General features: G+C 52.6%; 2 long non-coding RNA genes and 2 other non-coding genes across 5 annotated transcripts in view; 3 read left to right on the top strand and 1 right to left on the bottom strand.

The window, feature by feature from the left end:
• Positions 1 to 3,705, bottom strand: part of LOC134965752 (uncharacterized) — a 66,197-nt gene extending 62,492 nt beyond the window's left edge. Inside the window, exon 1 of the long non-coding RNA XR_010188507.1 lies at positions 3,548 to 3,705. This is a non-coding gene — a long non-coding RNA (uncharacterized LOC134965752). The remainder of the gene's footprint in view (positions 1 to 3,547) is intronic.
• Positions 3,706 to 3,899: 194 nt separating this feature from the next.
• Positions 3,900 to 16,768, top strand: LOC134965751 (uncharacterized). Of its 2 annotated transcripts, none has more exons than XR_010188506.1 (4): positions 3,900 to 4,158; positions 6,111 to 6,307; positions 7,823 to 8,059; positions 15,262 to 16,768. It is a non-coding gene; the product is annotated as an uncharacterized LOC134965751 (long non-coding RNA). The 2 variants fall into 2 exon arrangements; XR_010188505.1 differs by having other exon boundaries at positions 3,901 to 4,158; positions 7,823 to 7,973.
• LOC134968000 (Z30 small nucleolar RNA) lies at positions 6,387 to 6,479 on the top strand. The gene has a single exon (XR_010189302.1). It is a non-coding gene; the product is annotated as a Z30 small nucleolar RNA (small nucleolar RNA).
• Positions 8,133 to 8,225, top strand: LOC134967997 (Z30 small nucleolar RNA). Its single transcript, XR_010189301.1, has one exon. It is a non-coding gene; the product is annotated as a Z30 small nucleolar RNA (small nucleolar RNA).
• Positions 16,769 to 19,363: the final 2,595 nt, after the last annotated feature.

Genomic DNA, 19,363 nt, shown 5'->3' with positions numbered 1-19,363 from the left:
CGTATGTCGCGTGTGCATATTGCGCTCAACTCAGAATGACCCCCCCCATAATCATTGCTGGTTTCAAATTGTGGTAGACCAGCATGCATTATTTTCCATTTTTATCCAACAAAAATCTTGTTTGCAAGTAATAAAATAAATACACACAGAAATTTGGGTAACAAAATGTATTTATATGAAACCGGTAGAAGTAAGCGCTGGCAGACACTGTGCGACGATCTGTGACATCACAGTTACAAAGAAGTTGGCTGGTGTAATGAAAACGTTGATGGCGTATGGAGAACGGTGTCAGTTTCACAATTTGATGAACACGATGATATGTTGCGCAATCATAGTACCTGCGACCAACCTATGTATTCACGCTACACGACCTGCTGTACGGTGATACGATATTATGTCAGGGTAACATTGTCCTATCGGACATCAGCACATCATATTGCATGACGCAATGAACGTGTGTAAACCAAAGACTGCAAAAACATTGGTCATAATTCAGATCTGACAGCTGGGTGACGTTTCTCGCTGTCCTGTGATCAGATAGTCGTCGCCTACAGAGGGAGGAAAATAAATACATTTCACTGTGCAGGTGTGCGATCGCATGTGTTGCAGAGCTGCACAAAAATCAGTTTGTGCAGTATCTGCGCAGCGCAGGACTAATGGTGACCACACACTTGTGCGATCCCACGCGACAACTCGGGGCATCGCACTGGCAGTTCATGAAATCGCACCTGAACTGCCAAAGTGATTACCATGTGATAGATCGCATGGTAATCACGTGATGGCGGGTGCCCATCGCAGTGCGATATATTGCATGTGTTTTTTCAAAACACATGCGATCACGATGCGATAAATATTAAGTGCAGCACATACTATCATGAGACGCGATATTCAACCGGCGTGCCCACATATCGAGTCACATGGTACCTTATATCTGCATACAATCCTTTTGATTTCTCACAGATGCGGTCGAAATCGAAGGACTGTATACCATATCTCACAAGTGTATGGGCGCCATTACTTATCCAGTGCAATCAAATCCTGCTGATCGGGGCTAGAGCCGACGCCAGGAACCCTCCCTGAAAACGCTTGGGCACGCCTGAGTTTTTCCGGACACTCCCTGAAAACGGTCAGTTACCACCCGCAAACTCACTCTTCCTGTCAATCTCCTTGCAAACGCCTGTGTGACTGAATCCTTCACACCATCCCGTCGCTGATCGACGATGCCCGTTGTAGCTGTCCAATGCGCATTGTGATGCATACGCAGTTCGGATCTATTCGCTCGCTGTGTGAAAACGCACAGAAGTGATCAGATATGAACTAGGCCCATTGTGTGGGTTGGGTATGAAACGCCGGCGGTCAGGAGAAAGCGACATCCTGACAGGTGAAAGGCTGACATTGTAACCCTACCCCTACACCTAGCTTTTAGGTGTATAACCCGAAACATCCTCCCCCAGCAGCCTAAGCCCCTGCTAGTGGTGCCTAACCCTCCCTTCCCACTGCCTAAATGTAACCCTACCCCCACACACACTCTAAGAAGGACATGTACTAAGCTCTTTATGTACCCCATCTGTGTCACCCGTCTGTCTGCACCTCCCCTTAGAATGTAAGCTCTCACGAGCAGGGCCCTCTTCCCTCATGTGCTTATCCTTTTCTTACTTTAATAATCCTCAACTGCCCAAATCCTGCAGTTCTCGGCCACCTGGAACTTATCTCTATGTCGTTTACTGGTGTATTTATGCTTAGTTACCCTGTACTTGCCCTATATTGTCTTCAGCTGTAAGTCGGTTTTCCTGTTTTGGTTATGTGCATATGTACTCTGTAATTGGGCGCTGCGGAACCCTTGTGGCGCCATATAAATAAAGAATAAGGATAATAATAATAAATAAGAGTGGAGAAGTAAGCCAGAGAAGTTGTCCACGGCAACCAATTAGCTGGTCTGTATACTTTTACAGTATGAAAATTATAAATGTTACGTCAGTGCTAATTGGTTGCCACGGGCAACTTCTCCACTATTATCACTGTTTGGTACATCCCTATACACAAAAAATAAAAGTTTTTATGGGTAAGCACAAACATGTAATACCACAAAAGTGTATAACTGAGGGACCGCTGTGACACTTCCACTGACGGCAGCAGAGCACACACTGTAGGTTTCTATGGCGGATGCCATGAGGCCGGATTGAACAAGCTCCAGAGTTTGGACAACACAGGTAACAATCTGAGGATGGCGTGAGCTGGTTGCAGCCTATGGGCTACATGACATTATTACACATCCCAGAGTCACCCAGAACATTGGGCAGCAATGGGCGACATTCATGCGCAGGATACCCGCTTCCACGCCGCTGGTATAATGCGATGCAATTATTGATAAAGGGGCCTGTAATAGTGATGAGGGTAAAGAGCAGATACAATTAGATGCCATCACTTTTTAGAGAATCAGAAATGGACATATATCGCGATTTTTGTTCAATTGTCATTATTGCGGTATCCAATTACAGGACATTTTGATTACGTGTATTTTTGGACAATCGTGCGCAACATGGGATACGGTATAAGCTCCCAACACTATGCGCTATCGCGGCTCCGGCAGAGCGTCATCGGGATTATGTTTCAGGTTCCTGAGGCACTCGAGGAATAATCCACAATAAGTGCCGGCATGGCGGCTCATAGGACAGGCCCCGGTGATGAATAAGTGCCGGCATGGCGGCTCATAGGACAGGCCCCGGTGATGAATAAGTGCCGGCATGGCGGCTCATAGGACAGGCCCCGGTGATGAATAAATGCCGGCATGGCGGCTCATAGGACAGGCCCCGGTGATGAATAAGTGCCGGCATCGTGGCTCATAGGACAGGCTCCGGTGACGAATAAATGCCAGCATCATGGCTCATAGGATAGGCCCCAGCAATACTATTACCAGCACTGATTATAGGACAGGCCCCGGCGATGAATAAGTGCCGGCATGGCGGCTCATAGGAGAGGCCCCGATGATGAATAAGTGACGGCATCGCGGCTCATAGGACAGGCCCCAGCAATACTATTACCAGCACTGACTAATAGGACAGGCCCCGGCGATGAAGGGAAACCACAACTCGCACTAGACATCTTCGTTCTCCCTCACTAAAGTGCTGGCATGGGGCAATACTTACCCACCCCGTGCCGGCATAGGGGGGGCATTAACCCAATCCGTGCCGGCATAGGGGGGGCATTAACCCAATCCGTGCCGGTATAGGGGGGGCATTAACCCAATCCGTGCCGGCATAGGGGGGGCATTAACCCAATCCGTGCCGGCATAGGGGGGGCATTAACCCAATCCGTGCCGGCATAGGGGGGGCATTAACCCACCCCGTGCCAGCATTAACCCACTCAGTGCTGGAATATGATTTGGGAGGGGATGGCAGGCAATAACCCACTCAGTGCTGGAATATGATGGAAGGGGGCATTAACCGACTCGCCACCTCCCGGGGCACACTGAGCAGCTCCCATCCCCACCGGGATAGATCCCATTGCCACCCGCCAGTCAAACAAAACAGCATTGAATGAATCTCACTCTCTGCCAGCCTGAGAGCAGCTGCGTGCTGACCGCGTCCTGTCCGGGGATCCCGCTCCCATACACCAGCCACGGAGCGCTGCAACACCGCGGCCGCCCCGTCTCATCATTCCGCGCCACTGATCACCGTGCAGGCGTGCACTGCTAGTTACACTTCCCGCACAGCGCGCACGCGCGCCACTTCTTTTGGCTCCAACCCAACCCCGCCCATTGCCTGACGTGCACTAGGTCCTTCCGGCGAAGGCAACCTAGACGCTGCCATTCTACCCTACCCTGAATCTATATTCTCTTCCGGGACCAGTGAGGTCACTTCCTGCTCTTGGAACGCATAAGTACTTCCGGTGCGCGGGGCGCAGGTTTGTGACGCGTACCGGCGTGTGGAACGCAGTGTGGGCGCGCTGTGCTGGTGAAGAGCTTCTGGTTTCCGGAGGCGCTGTCCGAGCGTCCTGTACTTTCCTCCTTGGTACTCCGAGCCTGGTCACGGCGGGAGAGCTGTTCCTGCAGCCGTAGGTCACCCTAGTGGTGGGAGCCGAGGGATGGGCCGCAGCCGGCTGTATACGGTCACCTTCTAGCCCCCATTAGCAGTACCAGCCCCTGTCTCTGCCACTGAGGTGAGCTTGGGGATCCGGCCTCTGCCTGTGCGCGCTGCCCTGGGGCTGGTGGTGCCCCCACCCCACCTGAGCGCTACCCTGGGTCCAGTGGTGTCCCCCCCCCCCCCCCCCCCCCACTCCTGCGCGCTGGCCTGGGGCCGGCGGTGCCCCCCCCCCCCCCCTTCCTGAGCGGTGCCCCCCCCCCACTCCTGCGCGCTGGCCTGGGGCCAGCGGTGCCCCTTCCTGAGCGATGGCCTGGGGCCGGCGGTGCCCCCCCCCCCCCCTTCCTGAGCGATGGCCTGGGGCTGGCGGTGCCCCTCCCCCCTTCCTGAGCGATGGCCTGGGGCTGGCGGTGCCCCTCCCCCCTTCCTGAGCGATGGCCTGGGGCTGGCGGTGCCCCTCCCCCCTTCCTGAGCGATGGCCTGGGGCTGGCGGTGCCCCTCCCCCCTTCCTGAGCGATGGCCTGGGGCCGACGGTGCCCCCTCCCTCCTGAGCGATGGCCTGGGGCTGGCGGTGCCCCCCCCCCCTTCCTGAGCGATGGCCCGGGGCCGGCGGTGCCCCCCCCCCCCTTCCTGAGCGATGGCCTGGGGCCGGCGGTGCCCCCCCCCACTCCTGCGCGCTGGCCTGGGGCCGGCGGTGCCCTCCCCCCTTCCTGAGCGATGGCCTGGGGCCGGCGGTGCCCCCCCCCCCCTTCCTGAGCGATGGCCTGGGGCTGGCGGTGCCCCTCCCCCCTTCCTGAGCGATGGCCTGGGGCCGACGGTGCCCCCTCCCTCCTGAGCGATGGCCTGGGGCTGGCGGTGCCCCCCCCCCCTTCCTGAGCGATGGCCCGGGGCCGGCGGTGCCCCCCCCCCCTTCCTGAGCGATGGCCTGGGGCCGGCGGTGCCCCCCCCCACTCCTGCGCGCTGGCCTGGGGCCGGCGGTGCCCTCCCCCCTTCCTGAGCGATGGCCTGGGGCCGGCGGTGCCCCCCCCCCCCTTCCTGAGCGATGGCCTGGGGCTGGCGGTGCCCCTCCCCCCTTCCTGAGCGATGGCCTGGGGCTGGCGGTGCCCCTCCCCCCTTCCTGAGCGATGGCCTGGGGCTGGCGGTGCCCCCCCCCTCCTGAGCGATGGCCTGGGGCCGACGGTGCCCCCTCCCTCCTGAGCGATGGCCTGGGGCTGGCGGTGCGCCCCCCCCCCCCCTTCCTGAGCGATGGCCTGGGGCCGGCGGTGCCCCCCCCCCCCTTCCTGAGCGATGGCCTGGGGCTGATGGTGCCCCCTCCCTCCTTCCTGAGCGATGGCCTGGGGCTGGCGGTGCCCCTCTCCCCTTCCTGAGCGATGGCCTGGGGCTGGCGGTGCCCCCTCCCTCCTGAGCGATGGCCTGGGGCCGACGGTGCCCCCTCCCTCCTGAGCGATGGCCTGGGGCTGGCGGTGCCCCCCCCTCCCCCCTTCCTGAGCGATGGCCCGGGGCCGGCGGTGCCCCCCCCTCCTGAGCGATGGCCTGGGGCCGACGGTGCCCCCTCCCTCCTGAGCGATGGCCTGGGGCTGGCGGTGCCCCCCGAGTGCTTCCTTGGGCCAGCAGTTCTCCGCCGTTCTATTTAAGATGGGATGTTGCCCAGATTCTACTTCTCATTTATCTAACACCTTCTAGAAGATAATACCTGGAATCCGATTGGTTGCTATGGGCAACATCCCGTCTTAAATAGAACTCCCATCTTCATAAATTTACGCCTTAGTGACCTTTGTGTGCAGAAATGTTTATTCAGCATAATAATTATAGAAGCTTTCAAAAAGGTTTTGCTCAGATATGCAGCAAATACTTTGAGAATGGCGTCTTTTTTTTTTTTTTCTTTTACAAATGATTTTGTTCCTCTTTGCGGGTAGCGTGTGTCTAAGTCTGCCAACCAAACGCCACTGTTTTATGTCGGTTACCGTGACGATATCTAGTTCCGTCTCTTTGCTGCGCATGTGTAAACCAGTTGTTTTTGTCTGATTTCAGGTGAGCTTTCCGAATTGAAGGGTGAATTGAACAATAAGAAGAAAGAGAAACCCACAGAAGAAGGTCATTGCCGCCATGACCGCTGGAGAAGATGGGAGGTGATGAGAATTGCTCTCCTAGCTTTGTCTTGTACATGTGACACAGATACACCGCGTTCTACAGCCTATTGTAGTGTATATTGATCACTATGGGATGAGGTACAGTATTGTTTCCCTGGTAATAATATAGTAGTTTGGTAGACTGGGTTATTCTCTGTATCAATGTCGCAGCGGCTCCAGCAGTGATGAACGAGATGTGTGCGACCTGGTACTGTGGCGTCACCGCGCTGCTCTGACCAGGGGATGACCTAATAATCTTCTCTCTGAGCTGGGAAAGCCATTAGTGCGGTCTGACACTGACGCATACAGTGCAGCAGTGGTGTGTAATGCAGGGTTCTCCTCTGTTTCGGGTGTAGTAGGGTTTGCCGGTGGTCGAGCTCCCGATGGCCAGCATACCGGCGCCGGAATCCCGACCGCCGGCATACTGACAGCTGGGCAAGCGTAAATGAGCCCCTTGCGGGCTTGCTGCGCTCTCCACGCTGCCGGCACAGTGGCGTACTACGCGTGCCACGCTATTTATTCTTCCTCCAGGGGGGTCGTGGACCCCCAAGAGGGAGAAAATCTGTCGGTATGCCGGCGCCGGTATGCTGGTCGTTGGGAGCCCGGCCGCCGGCAAACAGAAGACCACCCCTCTGCTCCCGCTAAGTGGCTTTTCCCCCTCTCTTTTAAGCTGTACTTGGGCTGTGGACGAGGATGTACAAAACAAAGCTTATGTACTAGTCCAGAGGTTCCCAAACGCGGTCCTCGAGGCACCCAAACAGTCCAGGTTTTAAATGTATCCATCCTTGGCCACAGGTGACTCAATTAGCTCCTTAGTCAATTTGATATAACCATCTGTGCTGAGCTATGGATATACCTAAAACCTGGACTGCTGGGGTGCCTCAAGGAACGCGTTTGGGAACATCTGTACAAGTGGGTTCACACTTAGGACCATGAGAGGGGATGGGGTACGTGCTTCTTAATGGACTAAAGTGGTAGGGTGAGGGGGGTTTCTTTTGATTGTTGGATTTTCGGCTAATCTGGCTCGTACAGTGTCAGTGTGAGTGATGTATGTGTGACCTTTACTCAGAGTACAGAAAAATTACACTAATAAACCACCGTCCAGTCCAAGCGGTTTTCCTGTCTGTTTTACACGTCGTATATGATTTCTGGTGGTGCCGTGTTTGCTCCTCATTGAGAAGCACTACAGGAGCAGAACTGATAATGTTGGCAGGATACCTCTGACCAGCGCAGCAGTCTCTGCGGACATTGTCTGTGTGCGCAGAGCGGCGCTCTACGTCTGTCTGCGTGTAGGTGCCTCAGCGTTACCAGCTGGGGGTTTCTTCTCCTGGCTGAAGTTTGTGTTAACGTTACCCCAGTGTTGTGTTCATCTAGGTGTTATCACGCTGCGGAAATGTCTTACTCGCCACCTTTTCTCCCGTTGGGTATGTGTGAGCCAAACATTACGCTATTAGTGAAAAGTAAAAAAGCTATACACTTAAAAGTGGGTGATGAAGACGGGTGTTGGGCCCTCCGTGTATGTCCCCGCATGTTACTCCCTGGTATATATTGTTACTCACAAAGACAGCTTTTCTCTTCTCTGTGTTTAATCATTTAATTCTCTCCTCTCACCAGGTGGAAGCCAGTGCAGTGGGCGTGCCTTCTCTGATGGGCGAGTCTCACCCTAACGGTTCCTTGTGCGACCTGAATCCACAACCAACGGCGAGATGTTCCGGTGATTCTCTGGTTCCTGACCTCTGCAAGAAACCTCAGGCTGTGTCCACCTGTAAGGAAGAGGGGGGGCACAGGGCAGTCTCCAGAGATGGGGTCACCTCTCCTGTACCCGGTGTACATTCGGGTCATGGGCATTAGGTGTGTGTATATGGCGCCAGGTACAGAGTGGGGTGACTAAGTGTTAATGCCCTAGTGATGATACAGCGGCTCTAGCAGTGATGAGCGAGATGTGTGCGACCTGGTACTGTGGCGTCACCGCGCTGCTCTGACCAGGGGATGACCTAATAATCTTCTCTCTGAGCTGGGAACGCCATTAATGGGGTGTGACTGTGACGCGTACAGTGCAGCAGTGGGGTGTAATGCAGGGTTCTCCTCTGTTCCTCCTAAGTGGCTTTTTCCCCTCTAAGCCCTTATACAGAATGGCCGGGGGTCCTGTACAGATCGGCCCGGGGGGCGCTGCATGCACAAAACACAGCTGATGTATGAGTCTGTTCACATTTAGGACCATGGAAGGGGATGGGGTACGTGCTTCTAAATCATGATTGGACTAATGTGGTAGAGTAAGGGGTTTTTCTGCAGCGGGGTACACTGGTATTCCACATGGAATAACATCGGGGTGTAGAGTTGGATCTTGATCCGAGGCACCAACAGGCTGAAGCTCTGACTGTTCCCATGATGCATAGCACCGCTTCCTCTATATCCCCGCCTCCGTGCACTGGAGCTCAGTATGTAAGTTGGTGCCTGCAGTAGGCAGCCCTGAAAAGAGCTTTTCTGAGAAGAAAGAAGACTTCAAGGGTCTCAGCACAGGCACTTGTTGCTAAATGTCATACTGACATATCGTGCTGCGGCTCCCTCACCTCCCCCAGCAGCTCTGTATACTCCTGCGCCCTGGTTGCCGGGTACTTACAGCGGAGGCGCTCCGGTCTCATCAGGCACGCATACCGCCGCTGCTCTCCTTGATCGCGTGGCCGCACGATAGGAGGTAAGAGGGTCCCCCAGGTGGGACCCGCCGAAATCGTGATCCGGTCGCGGTCTCCGGAGACGGACCGCACCGCTGGCGTGGACACTGTGGCCATACAGGGACCCCACTATATCCATCAGGGCAAGGAGCACAGGTCGGATTTACTAAAATCAGTTTAGTACAGGCTCCATAGTACCCGGTGGTGAAGTCCAGCAGAGGGGATAAGGCTCTGACCTGTAGCCCCTCCCCCAGCTCCAGGCGCCATCTACAGCAGGTGTTCCCGCCCCGGAGCTGCATTTCTTTCTCTCTCTCTCCCTCACTCCCTGTCAGCGTTTGGGCGCCATTACACAGAGCTGCGCTGATTCTGGGACTGCTGTGCAATGTCTCTCTGTAAAGCCGCCTGCATCATCAGCACTGTGTATTTACAGGACACTGAAGTATTCTACATGTCGTTGAGACAGTGTTAGTTGAGAACAAGTGCATAACTACAGGGATAGTTAGTACAAGTACCCTGTGATATACATCCAGTCTGTGCATTGTTATATCTATATACCTATATAGCTTTACTTAGTATTGCTGGTCCAGTGCAGTTTTATTGTTGTAATAATTTCTGCATTGTGCATGTGACTGTGTGTGCCAATAGCTGCTGTGTGGTCTATATTCCGTGTATCTTACACACATTGCTATCCCTATATTCTGTACCCTGAAGGGGCTAAGTGCATCAGGGTCCCATATATATTGTGTTTCACAGGATATACTGTTTGGTATTTTTCTCTGTGTATTTCAGTCACCTTATAGCATTTAAATCCTCTGTGATCTGCGTTTGCAATCACTCGCCACAGGGTTTTTTGTCTGGTACTGTGTCTGGCTTTATTGTACTGTTACTCCCTAGGACTACATTCTCCAATGTCTGTGTCACAGGGCGGGAGATTCGTGGCTGATCCTGTGTCATGCAGTGCTGACGCCACGGATTTATCTGAGGAAAATATTCCAGCTGAGGGTCCAGGTACCGGGGGTTCTGTACCCCTCGGTCAGCCTGCAGCACCGGTGGAACACCAAAATCCACCTTGGGCTGCTTTTTCTAACTTACTGACTACGCTAGTAACAAGGCTTGTGTCCCCTGTGGGACCTCCTGTGCCTGTACAATCACATATTGTTCCTGTTGTCAATCCACTATGGGCGGATACTCTGTCGACTCGGTTACAGCAATTAAATCAGTCTCTGGTTAAACAAAAGCGTGACCCTCACCCTACTAGGACCAAAGTGTCATCTAAGCAGGCCATTTCTTCCTCACAATATCCACTAATATTTCGGATACTTCATCCGATGAAGATGGCGTATATTCTGATCCATCAGACACTGATGCAGATGCTTCTGATGGGGAATTTACAACACAGGTGGATGTTCCTGACCTCTTGGAGGCTGTCAAACTGATTCTTCAGATTGAGGATGAAACTGAACCTCCAGATACGTCTAAGAAACCTGATAAGTTCAAACGTCAGGTTACTAAATTAGTCTTACCACATTCTGACCATTTAGTTGACGTACGTCAGGAATCCTGGGAGAGTCTGCAAAGAAATTTTCCGTCTAAAAAGATGCTAGCTCGTTATCCCCTCACTGCAGAGTTAAGTAAAAATTGGGAAACACCACCTCCGGTGGACTCGCATGTCGCATGTCTTGTGGTGTCTTCTACTCTGCCTGTCACTACCGTCACCTCTCTGAAGGAACCGACGGATAACCGTGTGGAGGGTTGCTTGAAGTCTATTTACAATCTTGCGGGTGCTGTACATTGACCTACTATAGCAGCTTATTGGGCTGCAAAAGCTATTGAAGCCTGGGTTCAAGAAGTTGAGGCAGAGCTACCTCTGGATTTTCCTGATAATGCCAGACAGTGTCTATCATATATAACCACAGCCTCTCATTACATTCAGGAGGCGGCCTTTGATGCTGGTGTGCTGGCGGCCAAAGCGTCTACTAAGTCTATTTTGGCTCGCCGAATTCAGTGGTTGCGGTCTTTGGATCTGGACTCTAAAAAGACCTTGGAGGTAATTCCTTTTAAGGGCAGCATCCTTTTTGGGGAAGATCTGAACAAGATTGTTGCTGACTTAGCGTCTGCTAAGACTGCATGTCTGTCAAGTACTAATCATTCGGCGCCGAAGGCTAAGAGTACTGCCTTTCGTCTCTTTCGACCTCCGGGTAAAGGAAAGGGTCAGGCTTACCTGAAAAAGGCTCACCCTTCTAAAACCTCTAAGCCCAAACCTAAACGTTCCTGGGCTGCCCGTCAGCCGGCTTCCAAACCAGACAAGTCTGCTGCACGACGGGGCGGGCCTCCCCCTGGGGGATCCCGGGGTAGGAGGCTGACTTCTGCGGTTCGCCCAGGTATGGTTACAGACCACTTCAGACGCCTGGGTGAGGGAAGTTGTCACTCACGGATACGCCATCTCTTTCAAAACGCGCCCCCCCTCGCCAGTTTTGCGCGACAAATATCCCTTCGGATCCGATTAAAGCAAGAACTCTACATTTGGTGGTACAATACCTCCTAGACACAGTATTGATAGTGCCTCTATCTCAGAGGCAGGGGGTACTATTCAACGCTGTTCCTAGTTCTGAAACCAAATGGATCCTCCAGATGCATTCTCAACCTCAAGTCTTTGAACAAATTTGTGAGGGTATCCAAATTCCGTATGGAAACTCTTCGCTATATTGTAATGGCTTTGGAGCCCAAGGACTATATGGTATCCCTGGACATACAGGATGCTTACCTACACATACATATTGCCATGTCGCATCGGCAATATCTGCGGTTTGCTATTGGCAACCTACATTATCAATTCCAAGCCTTACCTTTTGGACTGACCATGGCCCCACGGATCTTCACCAAGGTCATGGCGGCCATTCGCCGTCAGGGTATCCGGATCCTGCCGTATCTGGATGACTTGTTGATCCTAGCAAAATCCCCAGAGGTTCTCCTCCGTCATCTGTAACAGACGGGTGGCTCATCAACTGGAAGAAATCCTCCCTGGTCCCTGCTCAGGGCATGGTACACCTGGGGGTGTTACTAGACACGCACAACCAACGGTTGTTCTGGTCTCTGGAGTAGGTCCTGAAACTTGAACACAGGATAAGATGCTTCCTCTCTCGCCCACGAGTGTCAATACACTCGGCAATGAAAGTACTAGGCCTCATGGTGTCGGCTTTCGACATGGTAGAGTACGCTCAATTCCATTCTCACCTCTGCAGCGGTTAATCCTTTCCAAGTGGGACGGCCTTCCTCACCGGATCAGGTCTCACATGATTTCGTTGACTCCGGAAGTTCATCTCTCTCAGCTGGTGGCTCCAGGACCAACGATTGAGCAGGGGTCGACCCTTCTGGATCTCCAACTGGGTCCTTCTAACGACGGATGCCAGTCTGCGGGGTTGGGGTGCAGTGTTGGAGCAACACTCCTTTCAGGGTCGATGGACCAAGGAGGAATCTTTCCTCCTAATAAATATTCTGGAGTTGCAGGCAGTGTTCAATGCTCTGAAGCTTGCCCTGCCTCTGGTAAAGAACACGCCTGTTCAAGTACAGTCGGACAACTCCACCACGGTGGCGTACATAAATCATCAAGGCGGCACTCGAAGCTGCATGGCAATGTTGGCAGTGTCCAAGATTCTTCAATGGGCAGAACGCCATCTGCCAGCCATATCGGCAGTGTTAATTCCAGGGGTCCTCAACTGGTAAGCGGACTTCCTCAATCGTCAGGACGTACACGCCGGAGAGTGGAGCCTTCATCCGGAAGTCTTTCAACTCCTAGTGGACAAGTGGGGCCTACCAGATGTAGACCTGATGGCGTCTCGACACAATCACAAGGTTCTGGTTTTCGGAGCAAGGACAAGGGATCCTCAAGCAGCATTCGTGGATGCTCTGGCAATTTCATGGAACTTTCGGCTGCCGTACGTGTTACCTCTGGTGTCACTCCTGCCTAGGGTAATAAGGCAGTTCAAGTAAGAAGGAGGAATACTACTTCTAATCTCTCCAGCGTGGCCCAGGCGGCATTGGTTCTCAGACCTGCAGGGTCTTTCGATAGAGCGTCCTCTTCTACTTCTGCAACGCCCAGACCTCCTCGTTCAGGGCCCTTGTGTCTACCAGGATCTGGCCTGACTGGCTTTGACGGCGTGGCTCTATGAAGCTTCAGTCCTGAGGGCCAAAGGATTTTCTGAGGCGGTCATTCAGACAATGTTGAAAGCCCGTAAACTGGCTTCTGGTCAGATTTATTATAGGGTCTGGCATTGTTACTTTACTTGGTGTGCGGCTAAGACTTATGATGCATATAAGTTCAGTACTGCCAAACTTTTGGCTTTTCTGCAACAGGGCCTGGACTTGGGCCTTCGTCTGGCCTCCCTCAAGGCTGATATTTCAGCCTTGTCTGTTTGGTTTCAGAGGAGGAAAATTGCGTCTCTGCCTGACGTTCATACTTTCACTCAGGGCGTTTTACGGATTCAACCTCCCTATGTCCCTCCTGTGGCTCCTTGGGATTTGTCGGTTCTGGATGCCCTACAATAGTTTCCGTTTGAACCTCTTGAGTCTGTAGACCTTAAATGGCTTACGCTTAAGGTCTTGTTTTTGCTGGCTATTGCATCTGCTAGACTGGTTTCAGACTTGGGTGCCTTATCCGGTCAGTCACCCTTTCTGATTTTTCACTGTGACCGTGCGGTTCTTAGAACTCGCCCTGGTTATCTACCTAAGGTGGTGTCGTCTTTCCACCTTAACCAAGAGATTGTGGTTCCGGCCTTTGACTCTCCTGGTTTGTCCTACAAAGAATGGTCTTTGGATGTGGTATGGGCTCTCCATATATATGTGAAGAGAACTGACTCTCTTAGGAGATCTGATTCTCTCTTTGTCCTTTTTGGTTTTCACAAACTTAGTTGGCCTGCGAATAAGCAAATCTTGACTAGATGGATTAGAATGGTGATTACACAAGCTTATGCGCAGGCTGGACTTCCAGCTCCTGGCTACTATCAAGGCCCATTCTACTCGGTCAGACCGTTGGTCCTTCTTGGGCGGCCCGCCGTGGTGCGTCCCTGGAACAATTGTGCAAGGCGGCTACGTGGTCCTCTGTGAACACGTTCATTAGGTTCTATGCCTTGGATACTTCCACATCCCAGGGTGCTTCCTTTGGACGCCGGGTTCTTGTGCCCGCTACAGTGCGTCCCCTACCTTGAGGAACTGCTTTAGGACATCCCCGATGTATTCCCTGTGGAATACCAGTGTACCCCGCTGCAGAAAAGGAGATTTATGGTAAGACTTACCATTGTTAAATCTCTTTCTGCCAGGTACACTGGGTTCCACAGGGCGCCCACCCTGACGCACTTAGTTTCTTTCGGTTTGTATGGCATTAGCCGCTGGTACCTTCTCCTGTCGTGAGAGTGTGGTGTATGTGGCTACTAACCGTTGTCGTCTTTTACCTGCTACTGCATTGGGCTGGTTAACAAAACTGAGCTCCATATGCATGGAGGTGGGGATATAGAGGAGGCGGTGCAGTGCATCCTGGGAACAGTCAAAGCTTTAGCCTGTTGGTGCCTCGGCTCAAGATCCAACTCTACTCCCCAGTGTACCTCGCAGAAAGATTTAACAATGGTAAGTTCTTACATAAATCTCCTTTTATATAACACTGCTAGGGCAGTAAATGTCAAGACACGTTCTTATTAGTATTATTATCAACTTTTTTTTTCCAGTGTTGTCCAATGTTCAGATATCCTCACTCATGCAGTTTATTGGGAAGCGGCATGTAGGCATGTGTAGTTAAGGTGTGGCCATTACAGTGTGGCAGTGTGTGCGCCATCTGGTGGCCTTGTCGCGGTATAACACCCCACCCGGAGGATCAGCAGCTGTATGGCACATTGCTGCACACTGCTGGATAGTTTTGGCGATGAAACGTTATGTTAATGAGATGGGCGTTGGCCAGCGTGCTTTCCTCTCATGTCTGCAATGTAGATGACACACAAAGAAGCAGATTATTCTCAGTGACTGCTGTTGTGCCTGTTAGCTCAGAGCTTCCCAGTCTCCGCCATTGCAGTCCAGGTTTTAAGGATATACATGCTGAAGTCTAGATAGTTTCATCAAATTGACTGATGTACTAATTAAGTCATCTGTGCCCGATAATGGATATCCTTAACCTGGCCTGTAACAGCAGAGTTTGGGAAACTCTCTCTGGGCGAACTGATATTTAAAAGCAGATAAATCCTCTTCAGGCTGTAATAAATTGCCACACATGTAAACGCGGACTGCGCATTGTGTCTGTTTAGCTGTTGAAGACGTTATCACATTTATTGGCAGTAGAAAGAAACGTATAGATCTTATTTCAGTTATTTAGCATTGAATACACTTTTGTGCTTTCAGGTCTTTCCATTGTGTCTGCGATGTTGACATCACTGAAGCACGCGCCGCAATGCGTGGATGAAGAAGGAAGGAGAGAAAATGCAAAAAGATGGAGCTTTTATGGCGACTTAGTAACCCTCTGCGTTGGTGGATCCCGGAATGAAAGCACAAGTGGGAGCATGGCACTGTAAGCCTCTACGTTGCTGGATTCCGGAGTGGAAGCACAAGTGGGAGCATGGCACTGTAAGCCTCTGCGTTGCTGGATCCCGGAGTGGGAGCATGGCACTGTAAGCCTCTGCGTTGCTGGATCCCGGAGTGGGAGCATGGCACTGTAAGCCTCTGCGTTGCTGGATCCCGGAGTGGGAGCATGGCACTGTAAGCCTCTGCGTTGCTGGATCCCGGAGTGGGAGCATGGCACTGTAAGCCTCTGCGTTGCTGGATCCCGGAGTGGGAGCATGGCACTGTAAGCCTCTGCGTTGCTGGATCCCGGAGTGGGAGCGTGGCACTGTAAGCCTCTGCGTTGCTGGATCCCGGAGTGGGAGCGTGGCACTGTAAGCCTCTATATTGGTGGAAGCACAAGTGGGGGCGTGGCACTGTAAGCCTCTATATTGGTGGAAGCACAAGTGGGGGCGTGGCACTGTAAGCCTCTATATTGGTGGAAGCACAAGTGGGGGTGTGGCACTGTAAGCCTTTTTTGCGTTGGTGGATCCTGGAGTGGAAGCACAAGTGGGGGTGTGGCACTAAATCCTGTCACTGGCCCCGCCCCCAGGTGCACGATGCTGCAGTTCACCCCAAATAGCCTCATCAAGAGCCCAGAACCATTCGCGTCACTGGGGATCTGGGAGCCTGGTCTGTTATTACCAGGAGTTCACGGAATTGTGGAGTATCTGGAGCATTGCAGGAGAGGAGGCGAGGATGAATGGTTATGGGGGTGGGATGTGAAGTGTTGTAGGTTGAACTTACTGTAGTAGTTGGATCCAGACTCCACCAGTACACTTGTTGGGCGCAGTTCTAATAGCCGTGTAGTTATTGCACACTTAGGAATGCATGTGGCGGACACCTATAAAGGAGCAGGTCAACCCCACATTCTCTACCAATAAACCTTTGTGTCCCTGTTCTGTAACAATGTATATAATACTATAAAACAGAATTGCTACTCCTGTTGTAATTGCTGAATTCTACAATTGAAAAGTTGAGTTTTGCAAAAACCACGATAGTGAGTGTCCTCTCCCCGGAGTGAAAGCTCTCACACATATTAAGTGAAGAATCACTGTAGACCAGAAAGTGAGGTCAGTTACTGCAGTACCACATGTGCCCACCAGGTGCCACTGCAGAGCCGTTACACTTACCTCTTTCTGTTTTGTCCTGTAGAACATAGAACTGTGACCTATGCTAGGACACTTGCCGTATAGTAGAACAATCCTATTGCACACTGGGTGGGGTGAAATGTATAAGGTGTAATTCTATACTTATTACGTATGGATTAAGCTGATAATGTAAAGGAAATAAAAAGAATGCATAAGACAAAGGTGCGTTGGTTGGTTGTGTCTTTCTAGTCTTCTTTCGTTGTGCAGTTCCTCTTAGCCGTGCAGGGAGTTCAGCATCTTGAAGTAAGCCGGAGGCGTGGAGTGCTGAAGTACGTTTGCCAAGCTTTGGGAATCTCTCCTGGTGAAAAACGTACAGTGAACCATGTAGATCACGTCCAACTAGCTTCTGTAATTTTTTAAAAATCACCTGTAACGCTGCCGTTACGAGCTGATTGGATGGTACTTTATCTCTCTCCAAGGCTTAGTATATCTGCCCCTATCCCTAAGGGATGGCACAGCTGACAGGTTAGAGTAGCTGCAGTTAGTAAATGAGGTAGATGGTCGAGGCAGGCAGGTGGGGGTGAGCTACGTGGTGGAAGGGTACGCTTTTGGCGAATAGTTGCGTTTTCAGTGCGCATTTGAAGCTCTGGATGGTCAGGGGGAGTCTGAAAGAGTGAGGGAGCTGGTTCTAGTGTAGTGGGCAGCACGGGAGATGTCTTGGCTTTGAGGGTGAGATGCAGTGACCAGGGTAGAGGAGAGGTGACCAGCGAGGGCAGGAGGAAGGATGCCGGGAGATGAGTAGATGGATAATGCTGGGTATGAGAGGGTGAGATGCAGTGACCAGGGTAGAGGAGAGGCGACCAGAGAGGGCAGGAGGAAGGATGCCGGGAGATGAGTAGTTAGATAATGCTGGGTATGTGAGGGTGAGATGCAGTGACCAGGGTAGAGGAGAGGCGACCAGAGAGGGCAGGAGGAAGGATGCCGGGAGATGAGTAGATAGATAATGCTGTGTATGTGAGGGAGAGATGCAGTGACCAGGATAGAGGAGAGGTGACCAGAGAGGGCAGGAGGAAGGATGCCGGGAGATGAGTAGATAGATAATGCTGGGTATGTGAGGGTGAGATGCAGTGACCAGGATAGAGGAGAGAGGTGACCAGAGAGGGCAGGAGGAAGGATGCCGGGAGATGAGTAGATAGATAATGCTGGGTATGTGAGGGTGAGAAGCAGTGACCAGGGTAGAGGAGAGAGGTGACCAGAGAGGGCAGGAGGAAGGATGCCGGGAGATGAGTAGATAGATAATGCTGGGTATGTGAGGGTGAGAAGCAGTGACCAGGGTAGAGGAGAGGTGACCAGAGAGGGCAGGAGGAAGGATGCCGGGAGATGAGGTTGGAGATGTAGGGAGCAGTGGAGATAGAGAATGCCCTGTATGTCCGGGTGAGAAGCAGTGACCAGGATAGAGGAGAGGCGACCAGAGAGGGCAGGAGGAAGGATGTCGGGAGTTGAGTAGTTAGATAATGCTGTGTATGTGAGGGTGAGATGCAGTGACCAGGGTAGAGGAGAGGCGACCAGAGAGGGCAGGAGGAAGGGTGCCGGGAGATGAGTAGATGGATAATGCTGGGTATGTGAGGGTGAGATGCAGTGACCAGGGTAGAGGAGAGGTGACCAGAGAGGGCAGGAGGAAGGATGCCGGGAGATGAGTAGATGGATAATGCTGGGTATGTGTGGGTGAGATGCAGTGACCAGGATAGAGGAGAGGTGACCAGAGAGGGCAGGAGGAAGGATGCCGGGAGATGAGTAGATAGATAATGCTGGGTATTTGAGGGTGAGATGCAGTGACCAGGGTAGAGGAGAGGCGACCAGAGAGGGCAGGAGGAAGGATGCCGGGAGATGAGTAGTTAGATAATGCTGGGTATGTGATGGTGAGATGCAGTGACCAGGGTAGAGGAGAGGCGACCAGAGAGGGCAGGAGGAAGGATGCCGGGAGATGAGTAGATAGATAATGCTGGGTATGTGAGGGTGAGATGCAGTGACCAGGATAGAGGAGAGGTGACCAGAGAGGGCAGGAGGAAGGATGCCGGGAGATGAGGTTGGAGATGTAGGGAGCAGTGGAGATAGAGAATGCCCTGTATGTCCGGGTGAGAAGCAGTGACCAGGATAGAGGAGAGGTGACCGGAGAGGGCAGGAGGAAGGATGCCGGGAGATGAGTAGATAGATAATGCTGGGTATGTGAGGGTGAGATGCAGTGACCAGGGTAGAGGAGAGGCGACCGGAGAGGGCAGGAGGAAGGATGCCGGGAGATGAGTAGATAGATAATGCTGGGTATGTGAGGGTGAGATGCAGTGACCAGGATAGAGGAGAGGCGACCAGAGAGAGCAGGAGGAAGGATGCCGGGAGATGAGTAGATAGATAATGCTGGGTATGTGAGGGTGAGATGCAGTGACCAGGGTAGAGGAGAGGCGACCAGAGAGGGCAGGAGGAAGGATGCCGGGAGATGAGTAGATAGATAATGCTGTGTATGTGAGGGTGAGATGCAGTGACCAGGATAGAGGAGAGGTGACCAGAGAGGGCAGGAGGAAGGATGCCGGGAGATGAGTAGATAGATAATGCTGGGTATGTGAGGGTGAGAAGCAGTGACCAGGGTAGAGGAGAGGTGACCAGAGAGGGCAGGAGGAAGGATGCCGGGAGATGAGGTTGGAGATGTAGGGAGCAGTGGAGATAGAGAATGCCCTGTATATCCGGGTGAGAAGCAGTGACCAGGATAGAGGAGAGGCGACCAGAAAGGGCAGGAGGAAGGATGCCGGGAGATGAGTAGATAG

Source organism: Pseudophryne corroboree, chromosome 10 (genome assembly GCF_028390025.1).
Source record: "Pseudophryne corroboree isolate aPseCor3 chromosome 10, aPseCor3.hap2, whole genome shotgun sequence".
NCBI lineage: Eukaryota > Metazoa > Chordata > Amphibia > Anura > Myobatrachidae > Pseudophryne > Pseudophryne corroboree.
Note: the sequence above shows the minus strand (reverse complement) of the source record. Positions and strands in the feature narration are given on the sequence as shown.